This window comes from Vigna angularis, chromosome 10 (genome assembly GCF_016808095.1).
Source record: "Vigna angularis cultivar LongXiaoDou No.4 chromosome 10, ASM1680809v1, whole genome shotgun sequence".
NCBI lineage: Eukaryota > Viridiplantae > Streptophyta > Magnoliopsida > Fabales > Fabaceae > Vigna > Vigna angularis.
In genome coordinates, this window is record NC_068979.1 from 11,475,437 (window position 1) to 11,497,960 (window position 22,524).

Sequence of the window (22,524 nt, forward strand, 5' to 3'; positions counted from 1 at the left end):
TCTGAGTATGATTGATGTGCATCATTGATATTCCTATTTCCCCATGAACAAGTCAGCAAAGACTTCTTGCATCTGTATGGTTCTAGTTTTAGCCCATACCTGACATTTTTGTTGTTGATAGTGTATAAGTTAATCATTCATTTACTTGCTTATAAACTCATATCTCTTTGACTGGGTTCATTTGATTTTTAGATAAAAATTCGTTTGAATCATACAAAGTGTATATGTGATTCTCTTTAATCATAACAAAATTTAAATCAAACCAAATCAATTTTTTTATTCAAACAAAAACAACTTTTTTTATGTGGATGGATTTTTGCAATTTTATTATAAATTATTTGAATTCAATGTGTGTTCAAAGTCTCACTTAAATAAGAATGATAATATCATTGATATATAATAAAAAAGGATCCATAAATTTAGTAATGTTAATATTTAGTATGAATTTTGATCCATGTATCAGGGTGAGTATGATGTCAAATATATATGCAAAAGGACTAAAAAACCTAGTAAGAGAAGATTTTCAAGATTCAATTAATGTGAGTATGAACACGCACATCAGATAAAAATGAGTAGAAAGATTAGTATACAAGTAAAAAACACCCAAAACCACTTAAGAGGAGATTGTTAGAATTCATTGAGTATGAAGCCCAACAACAGGTAAAAATATTAGTAAGATGACTAATGTGTAAGTAGAAAGACCTATACACCTATTTAGGAAGATATTAGTTTGATTAAATGTGAGTTTGAAGTTTCACATCGACTAAAAATGAGTACAATGACTAATATATAAGAAAAGGGACTCATACACTTAATGAAGAGATTGTAGGGATCTAACGTTGGTACGAATCCCCACATCAATTAAAAATGAGAAACTGGGGTTAAGGGTTTGGGGTTGGGGACGGAGGTTAGGGTTTACTAATGAGTATGTAGAAAGACCCATAAATCTATTTAGGAAGAGATTAGATTAATTAAATGTGAGTTTGAAGACTCACATTGACTAAAAATGAGTAAAATGACTAACATAAAATTAGAGGGACTCATACATTTAATGCGGGGATTGTAGGGATCTAACGTTGGTATGAAGCCCCACATCAATTAAAAACGAGAAAGTGGGTTTAGGATTAGGGGTTGAGGTTGAGGTTGGAGTTGGAGGTTAGGGTTATGATTAGGGTTTAAGGTTTACTAATAAGTATGTAGGAAGACCCATAGACCTATTTTGGAAGAGATTAGTTTGATTAAATGTGAATTTGAATACTTACATCATCTAAAAATGAGTAAAATGACTAGTATATAACTAAAGGGACTCAAACACTTAATAGAGGGATTATAGGGATCTAATGTTGGTATGAAGCCCCACATAAATTAAAAACAAAAAACTGAGTTTAGGATTAGGGTTAGGGTTAACTTTTAGGGTTTATGGTGTAGGGTTTAAGGTTTACTAATGAGTATGTAGAAAGACCAATAAACCTTTTTAGGAAGATATTAATTTGATTAAATGTGAGTTTGAAGTCACACATTGGCTAAAAATGAGTAAAATGACAAGTATATAGCTAGAGTGACTCATACACTTAATGGAGGGATTGTAGGGATTTACATTAGTACGAAGTCTCACATCAATTAAAAATGAGAAACGGGGGTTAGGGATTAGGGTTAGGGTTGGGTTTGTGGTTATGGTTAGGGTTAGGGTTTTTGGTTAATGGTTATGGAATAAAGTTGGGGTTAGGGTTAAGGTTTAAGGTTTAGAGTTTAGGGTTTAGTAATGAGTATGTAGAAAGACCCATAAACCTATTTAGGAAGAGATTAGTTTGATTAAATGTTAGTTTGAAGTTCCACATCAGCTGAAAATGAGTAAAATAACTAGTATATAAGAAGAGGGACTCATACACTTAACGAAGGGACTATAGGGATCTAATGTTAGTACGAAGCCCTACATCAACTAAAAAGGAGAAATCGGGGTTATGATTAGGGGTTAGGGGTTAGAGTTAAGGGTTAGGGGTTATGATTATGGGTGTTTAGGGTTTACTAATACATATGTAGAAAGACTCGTAGACCTATTTAGGAAGAGATTAGTTTGATTAAATGTGAGTTTGAAGTCTCAGATCGGTTAAAAATAAGTAAAATGACTAAAATATTAGTAAAGGGACTTATACACTTAATGGGGAGATTATAGGGATCTAACGTTGGTATGAAGTCCCATATCAATTAAAAATTAGAAACTGGGTTTAGAGTTAGGGTTAGGATTGATGGTTAGGGTTTTGGGGTTAAGGTTATGATTAGGGTTGAGTTTAGGGTGTAGAGTTGAAGGTTTGATGATTATGTTTTATGGTTTACTGATGAGTATGTTGAAAGACCCAAAGACTTATTTAGGAAGAGATTAGTTTGATTAAATGTGAGTTTGATGTTCCACATCGGCTAACACTTAGTAAAATGACTAGTATATACATAGAGGGTTTCATACACTTAATGGGCGGATTATCAGGATTTAACGTTGGTATGATGCCCCAAATCAATTAAAATTGAGGTTAGGGTTAGGGTTTGGTTTGGGGTTATGGGCTAGGATTAGGGTTGTGGTTAGGATTTAGGGTTAAAGTTTACGATTTACTAATGAGTATATAGAAAGATCCATCTTTTTATTTATAAAGAGATTAGTTTGATTAAATGTGAGTTTGAAGTCCCACATCAACTAAAAATAGGTAAAAAGACTAGTACTTAATGTAGGGATTGTAAGGATCTAATGTTGCTTTGAAGCTCCACATGAATTAAAAATGAGATACTAAGTTTAGGTTTGGGGTTAGGGTTTAAGGTTCGGGTTTATGGTTAGGGGTTTAAGGATATGGTTTATGTTTAGCATTATGTTTATGGTTTAGGGTTTGGGTTAGGGTTATGGCTAGTGTTAGGGTGTGGAGTTTAGGGTTTTGGGTTAGGGATTAAAGTTGGAGTTGAGGTTAGAGTTTACTGTTATGGTTTAAGGTAAGGGTTTGGGTTTATGGATGAAGTTAGGGTTTAGGGTTTGAGATTTGCAGTTTAGGGATTATGGTTTGGGGTTAGAGTTACATGTTAGGATTAGGGTTTTAGGTTTGAGGTTAGTGGTTAGGATTAAGGTTAGGGTTGGGGTTTGGGTTAAATGAAGTTAAGGTTTTGGGTTTATGGTTTACTAATGAGTGTGTAGAAAAACCCATATACCTATATAAGAAGATATTAGTTTGATTAAATGTGAGTTTGAAGTGCGACATCAACTACAGTTGAGTAAAATGACTAGTATATAAGTAGAGGGATAATAATATTTTGGCAAGCATACCAAATCGTTTCAAGTAGTAAAAGTAAGTACATAGTATCGTTCTCCCAAGGAAATTGAGTTACATTATCTAATTAGAATTATTTACCAAAATCAATTTAGTAAAAATAACAATTTGATTAATGTATTTTAAATTGAATGAAATTAAAAAGATATTAAAAATTACTATTGAAAGTTTTAAAGATATAGCTTTGTTGGAATTGAGTTCATGACTGACATTACAGTAACATTTTGAACAATATATTATGTGTTCAAACATTCACACCAATGTATCTTGATTTAATTCCTTACAACAAGTTCTAAAGATATATGTTACGGTTTAAACCATCTATTGGTCCTCATATTTGTTGAGGAATCTCAAGTAGGTCCTTGATGAGTCAATATTTTATTCACTTCACTTAGTTTATTGTACCGGATTTAATCAGGGAATTGTACTTAAATGTCCGGTATTTTCCCGTTTTTACTAATTGTGCTTAAATGGCCCAATAATTCTTATTTTGTCTAATTTGAATTATTTGAGCTAATTATTTGCATTATTTATTACAGGGGAAATTTTGGAAATACAATTTGGTACATTTGAAGGTTTAATGAAAAAAATGATAATTGGACCGAGAGGTTGTGGAGATTTATTTTGATGTACTACACATTTTATTTTGGGGAATGGACTTGATTTTCTTTTACAAAGAAAGATGGCAGCATCCAAAAATGCACATGGATTTGGACGTGAAAATGATCTTGAATGTGAAAGGGGTAGTCATTCATTTTAAAGTAAAATTATTGGTGCAACCACAACACCACACGGCCAACTCAATTCGGCAAATTCAATTTAGTGCAAACCATGAAGGGGCCACCACATTAAGACACACACGGCCCACATGGAGAAGAGATGGGCATATTTTATTTCCCCCATTTCACATCAGCTTTTTATTATTCAATTGATAAAAAAACGCATCATGGCCCACAATATTGAAAGAATTTTCAGGTTGCAACTGCCCATACTTGCACGAACACACGTTGAAGAAGTGAAAGCTGCTGCACGAAAAGAGAAGCTCATGGCATGGGGTCATCCACTACAAAGAAGGTCATCTTTCTCAAGGGAAGTAACTCTCGGCCTTGAGCTGTAACAGCCACGTTCTTGTCCAATTTGGAGGAGACCACACGGTCCAGCAGCAAGAGATGAGAGTTGTTGCACTTGAGAGGAAATTCAAATCTGGCCTACACAATCCAGAGACCGTGACGGAAATGAGAAAACATGGAAGGGAAAGCAGCACAAGTTCACGGCCTGCTGGAACGCTAAAGACAACTCTTCATTCACGGCTGAAACACACGTAAAAAGGCTTCGAACAGCTCAGAGGTGCATGCGAATGGGTTGGAGATGAAGTGGAGTTCAGAAGAGAATGAGTAGCAATGAGGAAGAAACATCACCAAGGAAACACACGGCCATGGGAGAAGTTCCGTCCAGCGAGCTCCTGGTCCAGAAAGGAAGAGATACGTTCCAGCAGTCATCTAGAATAGCAGAAGTGGTGTGCACGGACAGCAGCATGGCAGTCCAGAGTTCACGCAACCAGCAGAGAAGCCTTGACGCATCCACGTCCAGTACAACAACTCTTCTCGGTCACAGCAGCTTGGAGGTGTTTCCATGGCATGGCTGGATGGTGGTGCAATATCCAGCAGTTGCACATCCATGAAGGTTGGACAGTGATGACTTAAGAAGGAGCTGGAGAAAGGAGTAAGCAGCTGGAGCAAAGATGTGGTGTCATGGCCTGGTAGTAGTTAGTCCAGAAGGAGAAGAAGCGTTCCAGCACAGCTCCGTCCAGCACGTTGGGGAGAAGGTGTCTCGGTTTTCCACTTCCAGCACTCTCACACGTCCACCATGGCAGCAAAGAATGAAGGTGCAGTAGCCACCTAGAGAACTGAAGCTCAAGGAAGCTCATGGCTTGATGATGAATGAGAAGAAGAAAGCTAGAGGTTGTCACGACCAAAGCAGCAAGTGATTTCATTTTGGTATTTTGTGTGCATGAAGAAGAAAGGTGTTGATTCAATTTGATGTCCAGCAAAGTGGTGCCAAGGAGATTACATGGAGTTCATCACGGATGGGAATAAGTCACGGCTGGAGCAAGCAAGGAGGCAGTCACCATTGGAGAGTTGCTGGAAATGGAAACAGCAGCAGTAGTGAAGTCACGGTCCAGCATGGAGAGAAAGAAACACACTTCCTGGTCCAGCAAGGTACTAGAACACGGTGATTGATGATGAAGAATGGAGGTGCAGCTGCAACGTGTGAGGCAAGAAGAGTGACTGCCATGGGGGATTCTCGGTTGGAAAGAAGCAAGCATGAGGCAGCAAGCGGAAGTGTACTGAGGGCCCCACCTTATTTATTTCTGGCACAAAGTGATAGAAGAAATTAATTTTAAAAGCATGGTAATGGTATACCAGAATGGAAGGCATGAGCAGCATGCACCACACGCACCACTACATCTTCATTTCCAGCGAAGAGTAGCACTTACCTCCGAGAATAAAAGAGGGCAGAGAGTTCGAGAGTAGGAGTTCACGGTCTGGGGTGACGCTTGGGAGTTCACGGTCTGGGAGAGGTCCTCTCTTCCAGTGGCACTAAATTTCCATTTTCAGTAGCTCTCATTCCCGTAGTGTAGAATTCTGAAAATTTGTAGTGTAGGAAGTGCATTGTAAGAGAGTAACGTTTTAGTGAAGGAGAGGGTCCCGTGGAGGAGGAAGCTCAGCAGTGGGTTGGGCATTGGACGGCTGAAACAAAGGCTGGAAAATTCACGGCAGAGTGAAGAATAGCACAGTAGAATTTGGAGGCCAAAACGGTGTGCAAGTTCTAATTTAACTTTGTTGGTTGTTGTAATAATTTCATGCACAATTTAAATTCAATGCAATTTCATGTTGTTAAATTCCAGAATTGTTTGCTGCTTTTATTTTGTTGTTGTGATTCAAATTCAGTAGCAATTTAATATTTATCGTTGTATGCCTATCGTTTAATTTTTACAGTTGTTTGCACTGCGTTGTTGAATATTGCACGTTAAATTATTAGCTGTAGTTTTGATCTAAATGTTTTGCCGCCGTAATGTTGATGTTGTTTTCAGATTTGAATTTTACTGTTTTATGTTTTCTGTTTTTTACTGTTTTCTATTTTTACTGTTTTCTGTATTTACGTTTTCTGTATTTTTCTGTTACTGTTTTACTGATTTTGAAATTCTGTAATTGCTATTTTTACTGTTATTATTTACTACATGTAATTCCTTTTTTTTGTATTAAATATTTTACTGTTTTTACTGTTTTCTGTTTTTACTGTTTTCTGTATTTTATGTTTTTGCTGTACCAATTTCGTTTTTACTGTTTAGATTTAATTTTTACTCTTTCATGTTACTGTATTTTCGTTTTTACTGTTTTCTAAAATTTTCTGTTTTCTGTTTTCACTGTTTTCTATATTTACTGTTTTCTGTATTTTATGTTTTTCTGTATTTTCATTTTTACTGTCCCAGATTTATTTTTACTGTTTTATGTTGCTGAAATTTCATTTTTACTATTTTAATTTCGTTTTACTGTACTGCATTTTACTTCACCGTATTTATTTCAACGTTTTTAAAATTCAGTCGCATTTAATTTTCATCGCAAAAACAACTCTTTCAAACCCCCCTTTCGTGTGTGATCTGAGACTGAACCCCAAAAATTGGTCATTGAGAGACGACCTAGGAGTCACTTCCTAGCTATACTGCATTATTTTTCGTGCATCGAATTTGTACGCGGTGCGACCCGCGTATCAAATTTTTGGCGCCGTTGCCGGGGAATCAATAGTGGTTTAGTCTTGGATTTTTTGTTGTGTGTTTGTATTTGTTATGTTTCGTGTTTTGTCTCGTGTTGTGATGTGATGTTCTGTTTTCTGTACGCATGTCATATGTATTTTGATTGTTAAAAAAAATAAAAATTAAAAAATAAAAATTAAAAAATGTTTTTTGTTTTATTTGTTTCGTAATTTTCAGTATTTTTATTTTTCCATGTCTACCAATTTTGATTATGTGAATTATGCTTATTCTGCCAATGTCTGTGATTATGATTCTCCTTCTGCTTGGTACTCTGATTGTAATTCTGCTGAATTCCACGATGAGAATTATATGCCTCGTCCTAAATTTCCTGAGACCGCTCCTCGTGAGCCGGTTCCACCTACTGAGGATGGTGATCATTTAGTGATCACCACTGGACTGATAAATTTGCTGCCCCATTTTCATGGAGTTGCGAATGAATGCCCACAGGCGCATTTGGAGAAGTTCTATGGAATTTGCTGTTATATGAAACCTCCAAATATCCCAGATGATCACATTTTCTTGAGGGCATTTCCGCATTCATTACAAGGAGCAGCTAAGGATTGGCTGTATTATCTTCCTCCAGGACTCATTACCAGATGGGAAGATCTTGAGCAAAAATTTCTGAGCAAATTTCCCTCCTTTCTGAGCAAATTTTCCCCTGTGCATGATGGAAACAACAACAATCCTGGATGGAATGACCCTACCTTGGGATGGTACAGTGCTCTACAGCATCAATATCAAGAACCACCATTCCAGAGTACTTTCATGCCTCCACCAGTCCGGCAAGAACAACAGATGCAATTCCATGATGTTACTGCCGAAATAGCTCCTCAGCTTTTCACTTCTGAACCCGCATTGAAGGAGGTATTGGAGCAGAAAACCATGCAGAGCATTCAGTTTAAGCGAGAAATCATGGAGCTTCAACAAAAGACACAAGCTCTCATTCAGAGTACGAATAATCAGATATGGCAGTTGACTACTCAACATACTGAAGAACAGTCTCAAGATTCGGAGAGACCCTTCCAGACTATTCAGAGTCCAGATGATGACTGCAGTGCCATCAACATAGGGGATGAGGAACAGAGTTATGATCTTACCACTGAGCAACCTACTTTCCCATCGTCCTATGTCCCTATTCTTGCACCTGAGGAGACTGACGAATATCTTGAGGATGAGGCCAGAATAAGCAGTACTTTTGAGCCAGGTAGACCACCTTCATCTTCCCACACTTTAGCAATCTTCAAGGAAGTGGAGGTAAGCATACCGCAAATTGATTATTTTGTTGATTGTGATGATGATCGGTATGCTGATGACTATATTGTTGCTGAGTCTGATTTTAATTTTTCCTCTGTGCATGATGAGGACCGCTTTTTACTATCACACTCGAATGATTATTCTCCATGCATTGAACCTGAATCTGAGTCTGCGGTTAACATAGTTTCTAATTTTGAAATTGATTCATGTTCTGAGGATGTATTTGAGGTTCAGCCTGTTACACTGGATTTGGGTGTCATACCCCTGTATGAAATTTCTGTAGTGCCACATTGCACTAACCCTATTGCAGGAGGTACACATGAATTTGATCAACAAACACCGACAGTGGACAACAAAGGTGCTGACATTGGTAGTTCGAAGATCAACAGGCATCTGCTGAACCCGCTCAGTAACACTATTTGCTGCTTAGATCCGACGATGGTGGATATTTCCCTGCTTGATCAGATATGGAGGATGAAGCAGTTTTTTTTTCCTATTAACTTTCGTGCTGGATACTGAAGCGAAAAACATCTCCCTACTTGTCCAAGTTTGGCAACTGCCACCATAACCAGGGGAGTTTTCCTGTTCCTTCTTCCCTTAATTTTCTTGGTTTGTGAATTAGGGGAGAATTCTGATTTTCTTAGTTTTTGATTTGTTATTTTTATTTAAAAAAAAAAATAAAAAATAAAAAAATTGTTCTGTTTTTGGTCTGTTATTTTGTTAATGTATGTATGTAAATATGTGTTTTGTTTGCTGTTTTTGAAATATGTGTTTTATCTGCTTTGATATCTTGTGTTTGGTATTAGGTATTTTGTTTCGTTAATACGTCTTCTGTTTTATTTATTTATTTAGTTTTCGTTTTTGTTTAAAAAAAAAAAAAAAAAAAAACTGAAAGCAAAATTGCAGTAATAGGCAGAGAGGTGAGGTTTGAGCAGAGATATAATCTGAGTGCATTTATTGAAAATAACCTAATTCACCGAAAACATTCTGTCTTACACTGCTGATAATAAAATAAAATACATAAAAACATAATAAAGATGTTCAGGGTTCGATCATTTCTGATCGTTAAGTATTACAGACCATAATAAAAAAACATAAAAAAAAAACATAAAAGCATAAAAAAAAAAATAAAATTAAGTGTTCAGATTACATGCCTTGTTCAAATTCTGGCCACACTCGGCCAGCTAAAACATAAAAAAAAAAACATTAAAAATTCAACGGAAGAATTCTCGAGCTGGTTGTGGAGGTCTAAGGGAGAGCTCCGTCGAGGGAGCTCTGGTTCGGAATGTGAGAAGCATGGGTGGCGGGATTTGTCGTACGTCCCTATCGTCGTCGATGATGATCGGAACGGGAAACAGATTCAGCAGCCTCAGTGCCCTCATAATCACCCAGTCATAGTCTTTCAACAAAAAAAAAAAAAAATTGTGTGTTAATAATAGAAGAGGAAAGAAAAAAAAAATCAATAAAAGTGAGATTTGATGAGAGTCTTACCGTACATATATAGCGGCAGTTGTGAAAACTGAGTGCCAGTGGGGTCTATCTCCGCTTGCCAGCGCCTGACCCGATTGCCGTGATTGTTGAACCAGCAGTGCACGTTGTATTCGCTGGCATCACCGAAGATCCTTAGTCGAGACGCGATCTCGACGACTTGCGCTCTGCTTGGGTGTGTGACCCCAAAGTTGTAGATTCTGGTCATCATCTGGGTCTGATCTTCGGTAGGACACCACCGCTGACTGGTGTATCTCTCTGATTCCATCTCGCTCATTCTTCCTCTCGCTGTATTCTAAAAAAAAAAAAAAACAAAAGAACAAAGCATAACTCATAAAAAGCATTGTATATATATAAAAAAAATTTCTTAGTTCTGTGTTTTCTTTATTTGTTCTTGTTTCCTTTTAGATTTATTTTGTCCTGTCTGTCTTTGATGTTTTTGGTCTTGTCTCAGATCTGTTTCACGGTCCTTGCAAAAGGGTCCTAAACGGATCTACGTCCTGTTGTCCTGTTGTCCTTGTCCGTGTTGTTCTTGTTTTAATTTATGTTTCTGTGTTTTTAGTTTTTAGTGGGGTACGTGGCGTTGTTCTACCCGATTGTCTCTGCCATACCTTCAAACGAAGGGAGATTAACGTCTGGTTTCCAGCCGATATACCCCTTATGTTTTAAGACAATTGTGTTTTTAGTGTTTTAAAAATTAAAAAAAAAATTGAAGAGGAGAAGAAAGAAGATGGAGCGGAAAGAAAAATAAAGAGCAGTGCAAAGAAAAAAATACAGGAAAGCAGGAAAGGAAATACAGAAAGAAGATGGAAAGCAGTAAAGGGAAAGCAGTAAAGGGAGAGTAGCACAGAGGAAAGAAAAGGAAAATAGAAGAAGAAAAGAGAAGGCAGAAAGAATGAAATGTAAAAGCAAGCAGAAAAAAAAGGGAGATCCAGGTGAAGAAGGACTTACCTGGAGAAGTGGGCTTGCAGAGGCTCCTCGACGGTCTCAGACTCTTCAGCAGGCACGGTGGCAGAGGCTCCGCGCAGACTCCAGATGCTCAGAGGAGAGAAGAGTGGAAGAGAGTAGAGAGAGAGAAGAGAGGAGTAGAGAGAGAGCAGGGCAGTCAGAAATGTCGCTCAGGCGCTGAAGTTGGCCCATTTATAGCCAAATTGTTTTCACTGTAGCAATAGTTTCGGTCATAGCCACTGAAACTGTTGCCACAGTACCGGTCTTCTCCTTTTTCAAAAAAAAAAAATTATTTTTTTAGCATCTACTGATGGGTGCTAGGTGATTTAGACATCTGCTGATGGATGTCAATGATAACATCTACTGATGGATGTTACTGAAAATTTCTTCCCATTTCTCTACCTTTTATTGCACTTGTCCATAAAATGTTTCCTGTTTTGATTGCTGATGTATGCTTAGAACACATTGAGGACAATGTGTAGTTTCAGTGTGGTCTATAGGGAGAGATTCTGATTGTTCTTTGTTTTGTGTGTTAAATTTTTTGTTTTTGAGTGTTAAATTTTTTCTGTTTTAGATTGTTTTTAGTGTGTTTTTGTGTGCAATTTTACATTTTTTCTCTATTTTCTGGACTCTGTTAAAGTTGTAGACTCGTCTTTCATTTCACTCGATTGATACTCATGGCATGAAATCTTTGCTTTTCTCTGCTTGGAAAATGATTATGATGTTTAAGAGGTTGATTTGATTGTGACAAATACCCTGTGTGAGAATTTGAGCCATTTTATTTCTTTCTTGCGTGTGACATGTCTCTTGATTGCTTGCACATGTGCCTTGGCTTGACTCTTGTTGATGATTCTTGATGGATATGCATGTTTAGAAATGATAAAGGCATTTTATTTCTTGAGCCTCGTTAGCCAAATAAGCCTACCCTGTTATTATCATTTGATAACCCCTTAAAGCCTATATTATATCCATTTCTTTGTTTTAAAGCTCATACACTCGACCTAAGTGAAAAACCATTATTACCTTAACCTTAGGAAATTTTGGAGCTTTGGAAGTGTTTTGGGAATAAGTGTGGTCTCCGTGGGGATTCTTATAAATTGGCTAGTTGGTTCCTCATCTTGTTTTATTTTTGGAAATATGATCTTGTTGAGTGATAAAAAAAAATTGAAAAAAAAAAAGAAAAAAAAAATTGAAAAATGAAAAAAAAAAAACAATTTTTTGAATAATGGAGTCAAGAAGAGGATTGAATTAGAGGTTTGGGTGTGATTTGACTGTGTTTACACTTGTTCCCCATTGCTCCTCTATTTCTTGTGGTTTGTAGCTACTTATCCATATTTATCATCCCTTGTCCTTGGCCCCATTACAGCCATAAAAGACCTTTTGATTTAAACATGCATATACTTCTGAGTGTTGATTTTAGAGGCTTGCCAAGTCTGTTTGTGTTTGCTTTCTTGAGTGCATCGAGCTGATATTATTATTTACCCTAGACACTTGAGAGAAACACTGATAGTGCATCTGTGAGGTTTTGGTACTTTTGATTCACCTCTTGAGCTCATTGATTATTCTACCATGTTTGAATTGCTTGGATTAATTTCATGAGTATCTGAATACCTTGATTCTATGTTAGATATTGTCTACATCTTTTTGTTGTCCAGATTTCTTGAGAACAGTGTAAATTCTCTTTGTTTCTTGTGAGTTTTTATTTTCTGTGTGCTGAGTTTTTGTGTCGTACACCTAATGTCCTTTGAACTATTCCCTGATTTGCGTCTTGATTTTGCCCAGGAGTGCAAAAGACTAAGTGTGGTCTATTTTGATGAGTCAATATTTTATTCACTTCACTTAGTTTATTGTACCGGATTTAATCAGGGAATTGTACTTAAATGTCCGGTATTTTCCCGTTTTTACTAATTGTGCTTAAATGGCCCAATAATTCTTATTTTGTCTAATTTGAATTATTTGAGCTAATTATTTGCATTATTAATTACAGGGGAAATTTTGGAAATACAATTTGGTACATTTGAAGGTTTAATGAAAAAAATGATAATTGGACCGAGAGGTTGTGGAGATTTATTTTGATGTACTACACATTTTATTTTGGGGAATGGACTTGATTTTCTTTTACAAAGAAAGATGGCAGCATCCAAAAATGCACATGGATTTGGACGTGAAAATGATCTTGAATGTGAAAGGGGTAGTCATTCATTTTAAAGTAAAATTATTGGTGCAACCACAACACCACACGGCCAACTCAATTCGGCAAATTCAATTTAGTGCAAACCATGAAGGGGCCACCACATTAAGACACACACGGCCCACATGGAGAAGAGATGGGCATATTTTATTTCCCCCATTTCACATCAGCTTTTTATTATTCAATTGATAAAAAAACGCATCATGGCCCACAATATTGAAAGAATTTTCAGGTTGCAACTGCCCATACTTGCACGAACACACGTTGAAGAAGTGAAAGCTGCTGCACGAAAAGAGAAGCTCATGGCATGGGGTCATCCACTACAAAGAAGGTCATCTTTCTCAAGGGAAGTAACTCTCGGCCTTGAGCTGTAACAGCCACGTTCTTGTCCAATTTGGAGGAGACCACACGGTCCAGCAGCAAGAGATGAGAGTTGTTGCACTTGAGAGGAAATTCAAATCTGGCCTACACAATCCAGAGACCGTGACAGAAATGAGAAAACATGGAAGGGAAAGCAGCACAAGTTCACGGCCTGCTGGAACGCTAAAGACAACTCTTCATTCACGGCTGAAACACACGTAAAAAGGCTTCGAACAGCTCAGAGGTGCATGCGAATGGGTTGGAGATGAAGTGGAGTTCAGAAGAGAATGAGTAGCAATGAGGAAGAAACATCACCAAGGAAACACACGGCCATGGGAGAAGTTCCGTCCAGCGAGCTCCTGGTCCAGAAAGGAAGAGATACGTTCCAGCAGTCATCTAGAATAGCAGAAGTGGTGTGCACGGACAGCAGCATGGCAGTCCAGAGTTCACGCAACCAGCAGAGAAGCCTTGACGCATCCACGTCCAGTACAACAACTCTTCTCGGTCACAGCAGCTTGGAGGTGTTTCCATGGCATGGCTGGATGGTGGTGCAATATCCAGCAGTTGCACATCCATGAAGGTTGGACAGTGATGACTTAAGAAGGAGCTGGAGAAAGGAGTAAGCAGCTGGAGCAAAGATGTGGTGTCATGGCCTGGTAGTAGTTAGTCCAGAAGGAGAAGAAGCGTTCCAGCACAGCTCCGTCCAGCACGTTGGGGAGAAGGTGTCTCGGTTTTCCACTTCCAGCACTCTCACACGTCCACCATGGCAGCAAAGAATGAAGGTGCAGTAGCCACCTAGAGAACTGAAGCTCAAGGAAGCTCATGGCTTGATGATGAATGAGAAGAAGAAAGCTAGAGGTTGTCACGACCAAAGCAGCAAGTGATTTCATTTTGGTATTTTGTGTGCATGAAGAAGAAAGGTGTTGATTCAATTTGATGTCCAGCAAAGTGGTGCCAAGGAGATTACATGGAGTTCATCACGGATGGGAATAAGTCACGGCTGGAGCAAGCAAGGAGGCAGTCACCATTGGAGAGTTGCTGGAAATGGAAACAGCAGCAGTAGTGAAGTCACGGTCCAGCATGGAGAGAAAGAAACACACTTCCTGGTCCAGCAAGGTACTAGAACACGGTGATTGATGATGAAGAATGGAGGTGCAGCTGCAACGTGTGAGGCAAGAAGAGTGACTGCCATGGGGGATTCTCGGTTGGAAAGAAGCAAGCATGAGGCAGCAAGCGGAAGTGTACTGAGGGCCCCACCTTATTTATTTCTGGCACAAAGTGATAGAAGAAATTAATTTTAAAAGCATGGTAATGGTATACCAGAATGGAAGGCATGAGCAGCATGCACCACACGCACCACTACATCTTCATTTCCAGCGAAGAGTAGCACTTACCTCCGAGAATAAAAGAGGGCAGAGAGTTCGAGAGTAGGAGTTCACGGTCTGGGGTGACGCTTGGGAGTTCACGGTCTGGGAGAGGTCCTCTCTTCCAGTGGCACTAAATTTCCATTTTCAGTAGCTCTCATTCCCGTAGTGTAGAATTCTGAAAATTTGTAGTGTAGGAAGTGCATTGTAAGAGAGTAACGTTTTAGTGAAGGAGAGGGTCCCGTGGAGGAGGAAGCTCAGCAGTGGGTTGGGCATTGGACGGCTGAAACAAAGGCTGGAAAATTCACGGCAGAGTGAAGAATAGCACAGTAGAATTTGGAGGCCAAAACGGTGTGCAAGTTCTAATTTAACTTTGTTGGTTGTTGTAATAATTTCATGCACAATTTAAATTCAATGCAATTTCATGTTGTTAAATTCCAGAATTGTTTGCTGCTTTTATTTTGTTGTTGTGATTCAAATTCAGTAGCAATTTAATATTTATCGTTGTATGCCTATCGTTTAATTTTTACAGTTGTTTGCACTGCGTTGTTGAATATTGCACGTTAAATTATTAGCTGTAGTTTTGATCTAAATGTTTTGCCGCCGTAATGTTGATGTTGTTTTCAGATTTGAATTTTACTGTTTTATGTTTTCTGTTTTTTACTGTTTTCTATTTTTACTGTTTTCTGTATTTACGTTTTCTGTATTTTTCTGTTACTGTTTTACTGATTTTGAAATTCTGTAATTGCTATTTTTACTGTTATTATTTACTACATGTAATTCCTTTTTTTTGTATTAAATATTTTACTGTTTTTACTGTTTTCTGTTTTTACTGTTTTCTGTATTTTATGTTTTTGCTGTACCAATTTCGTTTTTACTGTTTAGATTTAATTTTTACTCTTTCATGTTACTGTATTTTCGTTTTTACTGTTTTCTAAAATTTTCTGTTTTCTGTTTTCACTGTTTTCTATATTTACTGTTTTCTGTATTTTATGTTTTTCTGTATTTTCATTTTTACTGTCCCAGATTTATTTTTACTGTTTTATGTTGCTGAAATTTCATTTTTACTATTTTAATTTCGTTTTACTGTACTGCATTTTACTTCACCGTATTTATTTCAACGTTTTTAAAATTCAGTCGCATTTAATTTTCATCGCAAAAACAACCCTTTCAAACCCCCCTTTCGTGTGTGATCTGAGACTGAACCCCAAAAATTGGTCATTGAGAGACGACCTAGGAGTCACTTCCTAGCTATACTGCATTATTTTTCGTGCATCGAATTTGTACGCGGTGCGACCCGCGTATCAAATTTTTGGCGCCGTTGCCGGGGAATCAATAGTGGTTTAGTCTTGGATTTTTTGTTGTGTGTTTGTATTTGTTATGTTTCGTGTTTTGTCTCGTGTTGTGATGTGATGTTCTGTTTTCTGTACGCATGTCATATGTATTTTGATTGTTAAAAAAAATAAAAATTAAAAAATAAAAATTAAAAAATGTTTTTTGTTTTATTTGTTTCGTAATTTTCAGTATTTTTATTTTTCCATGTCTACCAATTTTGATTATGTGAATTATGCTTATTCTGCCAATGTCTGTGATTATGATTCTCCTTCTGCTTGGTACTCTGATTGTAATTCTGCTGAATTCCACGATGAGAATTATATGCCTCGTCCTAAATTTCCTGAGACCGCTCCTCGTGAGCCGGTTCCACCTACTGAGGATGGTGATCATTTAGTGATCACCACTGGACTGATAAATTTGCTGCCCCATTTTCATGGAGTTGCGAATGAATGCCCACAGGCGCATTTGGAGAAGTTCTATGGAATTTGCTGTTATATGAAACCTCCAAATATCCCAGATGATCACATTTTCTTGAGGGCATTTCCGCATTCATTACAAGGAGCAGCTAAGGATTGGCTGTATTATCTTCCTCCAGGACTCATTACCAGATGGGAAGATCTTGAGCAAAAATTTCTGAGCAAATTTCCCTCCTTTCTGAGCAAATTTTCCCCTGTGCATGATGGAAACAACAACAATCCTGGATGGAATGACCCTACCTTGGGATGGTACAGTGCTCTACAGCATCAATATCAAGAACCACCATTCTAGAGTACTTTCATGCCTCCACCAGTCCGGCAAGAACAACAGATGCAATTCCATGATGTTACTGCCGAAATAGCTCCTCAGCTTTTCACTTCTGAACCCGCATTGAAGGAGGTATTGGAGCAGAAAACCATGCAGAGCATTCAGTTTAAGCGAGAAATCATGGAGCTTCAACAAAAGACACAAGCTCTCATTCAGAGTACGAATAATCAGATATGGCAGTTGACTACTCAACATACTGAAGAACAGTCTCAAGATTCGGAGAGACCCTTCCAGACTATTCAGAGTCCAGATGATGACTGCAGTGCCATCAACATAGGGGATGAGGAACAGAGTTATGATCTTACCACTGAGCAACCTACTTTCCCATCGTCCTATGTCCCTATTCTTGCACCTGAGGAGACTGACGAATATCTTGAGGATGAGGCCAGAATAAGCAGTACTTTTGAGCCAGGTAGACCACCTTCATCTTCCCACACTTTAGCAATCTTCAAGGAAGTGGAGGTAAGCATACCGCAAATTGATTATTTTGTTGATTGTGATGATGATCGGTATGCTGATGACTATATTGTTGCTGAGTCTGATTTTAATTTTTCCTCTGTGCATGATGAGGACCGCTTTTTACTATCACACTCGAATGATTATTCTCCATGCATTGAACCTGAATCTGAGTCTGCGGTTAACATAGTTTCTAATTTTGAAATTGATTCATGTTCTGAGGATGTATTTGAGGTTCAGCCTGTTACACTGGATTTGGGTGTCATACCCCTGTATGAAATTTCTGTAGTGCCACATTGCACTAACCCTATTGCAGGAGGTACACATGAATTTGATCAACAAACACCGACAGTGGACAACAAAGGTGCTGACATTGGTAGTTCGAAGATCAACAGGCATCTGCTGAACCCGCTCAGTAACACTATTTGCTGCTTAGATCCGACGATGGTGGATATTTCCCTGCTTGATCAGATATGGAGGATGAAGCAGTTTTTTTTTCCTATTAACTTTCGTGCTGGATACTGAAGCGAAAAACATCTCCCTACTTGTCCAAGTTTGGCAACTGCCACCATAACCAGGGGAGTTTTCCTGTTCCTTCTTCCCTTAATTTTCTTGGTTTGTGAATTAGGGGAGAATTCTGATTTTCTTAGTTTTTGATTTGTTATTTTTATTTAAAAAAAAAAATAAAAAATAAAAAAATTGTTCTGTTTTTGGTCTGTTATTTTGTTAATGTATGTATGTAAATATGTGTTTTGTTTGCTGTTTTTGAAATATGTGTTTTATCTGCTTTGATATCTTGTGTTTGGTATTAGGTATTTTGTTTCGTTAATACGTCTTCTGTTTTATTTATTTATTTAGTTTTCGTTTTTGTTTAAAAAAAAAAAAAAAAAAAAACTGAAAGCAAAATTGCAGTAATAGGCAGAGAGGTGAGGTTTGAGCAGAGATATAATCTGAGTGCATTTATTGAAAATAACCTAATTCACCGAAAACATTATGTCTTACACTGCTGATAATAAAATAAAATACATAAAAACATAATAAAGATGTTCAGGGTTCGATCATTTCTGATCGTTAAGTATTACAGACCATAATAAAAAAACATAAAAAAAAAACATAAAAGCATAAAAAAAAAAATAAAATTAAGTGTTCAGATTACATGCCTTGTTCAAATTCTGGCCACACTCGGCCAGCTAAAACATAAAAAAAAAAACATTAAAAATTCAACGGAAGAATTCTCGAGCTGGTTGTGGAGGTCTAAGGGAGAGCTCCGTCGAGGGAGCTCTGGTTCGGAATGTGAGAAGCATGGGTGGCGGGATTTGTCGTACGTCCCTATCGTCGTCGATGATGATCGGAACGGGAAACAGATTCAGCAGCCTCAGTGCCCTCATAATCACCCAGTCATAGTCTTTCAACAAAAAAAAAAAAATTGTGTGTTAATAATAGAAGAGGAAAGAAAAAAAAAATCAATAAAAGTGAGATTTGATGAGAGTCTTACCGTACATATATAGCGGCAGTTGTGAAAACTGAGTGCCAGTGGGGTCTATCTCCGCTTGCCAGCGCCTGACCCGATTGCCGTGATTGTTGAACCAGCAGTGCACGTTGTATTCGCTGGCATCACCGAAGATCCTTAGTCGAGACGCGATCTCGACGACTTGCGCTCTGCTTGGGTGTGTGACCCCAAAGTTGTAGATTCTGGTCATCATCTGGGTCTGATCTTCGGTAGGACACCACCGCTGACTGGTGTATCTCTCTGATTCCATCTCGCTCATTCTTCCTCTCGCTGTATTCTAAAAAAAAAAAAAAAACAAAAGAACAAAGCATAACTCATAAAAAGCATTGTATATATATAAAAAAAATTTCTTAGTTCTGTGTTTTCTTTATTTGTTCTTGTTTCCTTTTAGATTTATTTTGTCCTGTCTGTCTTTGATGTTTTTGGTCTTGTCTCAGATCTGTTTCACGGTCCTTGCAAAAGGGTCCTAAACGGATCTACGTCCTGTTGTCCTGTTGTCCTTGTCCGTGTTGTTCTTGTTTTAATTTATGTTTCTGTGTTTTTAGTTTTTAGTGGGGTACGTGGCGTTGTTCTACCCGATTGTCTCTGCCATACCTTCAAACGAAGGGAGATTAACGTCTGGTTTCCAGCCGATATACCCCTTATGTTTTAAGACAATTGTGTTTTTAGTGTTTTAAAAATTAAAAAAAAAATTGAAGAGGAGAAGAAAGAAGATGGAGCGGAAAGAAAAATAAAGAGCAGTGCAAAGAAAAAAATACAGGAAAGCAGGAAAGGAAATACAGAAAGAAGATGGAAAGCAGTAAAGGGAAAGCAGTAAAGGGAGAGTAGCACAGAGGAAAGAAAAGGAAAATAGAAGAAGAAAAGAGAAGGCAGAAAGAATGAAATGTAAAAGCAAGCAGAAAAAAAAGGGAGATCCAGGTGAAGAAGGACTTACCTGGAGAAGTGGGCTTGCAGAGGCTCCTCGACGGTCTCAGACTCTTCAGCAGGCACGGTGGCAGAGGCTCCGCGCAGACTCCAGATGCTCAGAGGAGAGAAGAGTGGAAGAGAGTAGAGAGAGAGAAGAGAGGAGTAGAGAGAGAGCAGGGCAGTCAGAAATGTCGCTCAGGCGCTGAAGTTGGCCCATTTATAGCCAAATTGTTTTCACTGTAGCAATAGTTTCGGTCATAGCCACTGAAACTGTTGCCACAGTACCGGTCTTCTCCTTTTTCAAAAAAAAAAAATTATTTTTTTAGCATCTACTGATGGGTGCTAGGTGATTTAGACATCTGCTGATGGATGTCAATGATAACATCTACTGATGGATGTTACTGAAAATTTCTTCCCATTTCTCTACCTTTTATTGCACTTGTCCATAAAATGTTTCCTGTTTTGATTGCTGATGTATGCTTAGAACACATTGAGGACAATGTGTAGTTTCAGTGTGGTCTATAGGGAGAGATTCTGATTGTTCTTTGTTTTGTGTGTTAAATTTTTTGTTTTTGAGTGTTAAATTTTTTCTGTTTTAGATTGTTTTTAGTGTGTTTTTGTGTGCAATTTTACATTTTTTCTCTATTTTCTGGACTCTGTTAAAGTTGTAGACTCGTCTTTCATTTCACTCGATTGATACTCATGGCATGAAATCTTTGCTTTTCTCTGCTTGGAAAATGATTATGATGTTTAAGAGGTTGATTTGATTGTGACAAATACCCTGTGTGAGAATTTGAGCCATTTTATTTCTTTCTTGCGTGTGACATGTCTCTTGATTGCTTGCACATGTGCCTTGGCTTGACTCTTGTTGATGATTCTTGATGGATATGCATGTTTAGAAATGATAAAGGCATTTTATTTCTTGAGCCTCGTTAGCCAAATAAGCCTACCCTGTTATTATCATTTGATAACCCCTTAAAGCCTATATTATATCCATTTCTTTGTTTTAAAGCTCATACACTCGACCTAAGTGAAAAACCATTATTACCTTAACCTTAGGAAATTTTGGAGCTTTGGAAGTGTTTTGGGAATAAGTGTGGTCTCCGTGGGGATTCTTATAAATTGGCTAGTTGGTTCCTCATCTTGTTTTATTTTTGGAAATATGATCTTGTTGAGTGATAAAAAAAAATTGAAAAAAAAAATTGAAAAAAAAAAAGAAAAAAAAAATTGAAAAATGAAAAAAAAAAAAAACAATTTTTTGAATAATGGAGTCAAGAAGAGGATTGAATTAGAGGTTTGGGTGTGATTTGACTGTGTTTACACTTGTTCCCCATTGCTCCTCTATTTCTTGTGGTTTGTAGCTACTTATCCATATTTATCATCCCTTGTCCTTGGCCCCATTACAGCCATAAAAGACCTTTTGATTTAAACATGCATATACTTCTGAGAGTTGATTTTAGAGGCTTGCCAAGTCTGTTTGTGTTTGCTTTCTTGAGTGCATCGAGCTGATATTATTATTTACCCTAGACACTTGAGAGAAACACTGATAGTGCATCTGTGAGGTTTTGGTACTTTTGATTCACCTCTTGAGCTCATTGATTATTCTACCATGTTTGAATTGCTTGGATTAATTTCATGAGTATCTGAATACCTTGATTCTATGTTAGATATTGTCTACATCTTTTTGTTGTCCAGATTTCTTGAGAACAGTGTAAATTCTCTTTGTTTCTTGTGAGTTTTTATTTTCTGTGTGCTGAGTTTTTGTGTCGTACACCTAATGTCCTTTGAACTATTCCCTGATTTGCGTCTTGATTTTGCCCAGGAGTGCAAAAGACTAAGTGTGGTCTATTTTGATGAGTCAATATTTTATTCACTTCACTTAGTTTATTGTACCGGATTTAATCAGGGAATTGTACTTAAATGTCCGGTATTTTCCCGTTTTTACTAATTGTGCTTAAATGGCCCAATAATTCTTATTTTGTCTAATTTGAATTATTTGAGCTAATTATTTGCATTATTAATTACAGGGGAAATTTTGGAAATACAATTTGGTACATTTGAAGGTTTAATGAAAAAAATGATAATTGGACCGAGAGGTTGTGGAGATTTATTTTGATGTACTACACATTTTATTTTGGGGAATGGACTTGATTTTCTTTTACAAAGAAAGATGGCAGCATCCAAAAATGCACATGGATTTGGACGTGAAAATGATCTTGAATGTGAAAGGGGTAGTCATTCATTTTAAAGTAAAATTATTGGTGCAACCACAACACCACACGGCCAACTCAATTCGGCAAATTCAATTTAGTGCAAACCATGAAGGGGCCACCACATTAAGACACACACGGCCCACATGGAGAAGAGATGGGCATATTTTATTTCCCCCATTTCACATCAGCTTTTTATTATTCAATTGATAAAAAAACGCATCATGGCCCACAATATTGAAAGAATTTTCAGGTTGCAACTGCCCATACTTGCACGAACACACGTTGAAGAAGTGAAAGCTGCTGCACGAAAAGAGAAGCTCATGGCATGGGGTCATCCACTACAAAGAAGGTCATCTTTCTCAAGGGAAGTAACTCTCGGCCTTGAGCTGTAACAGCCACGTTCTTGTCCAATTTGGAGGAGACCACACGGTCCAGCAGCAAGAGATGAGAGTTGTTGCACTTGAGAGGAAATTCAAATCTGGCCTACACAATCCAGAGACCGTGACGGAAATGAGAAAACATGGAAGGGAAAGCAGCACAAGTTCACGGCCTGCTGGAACGCTAAAGACAACTCTT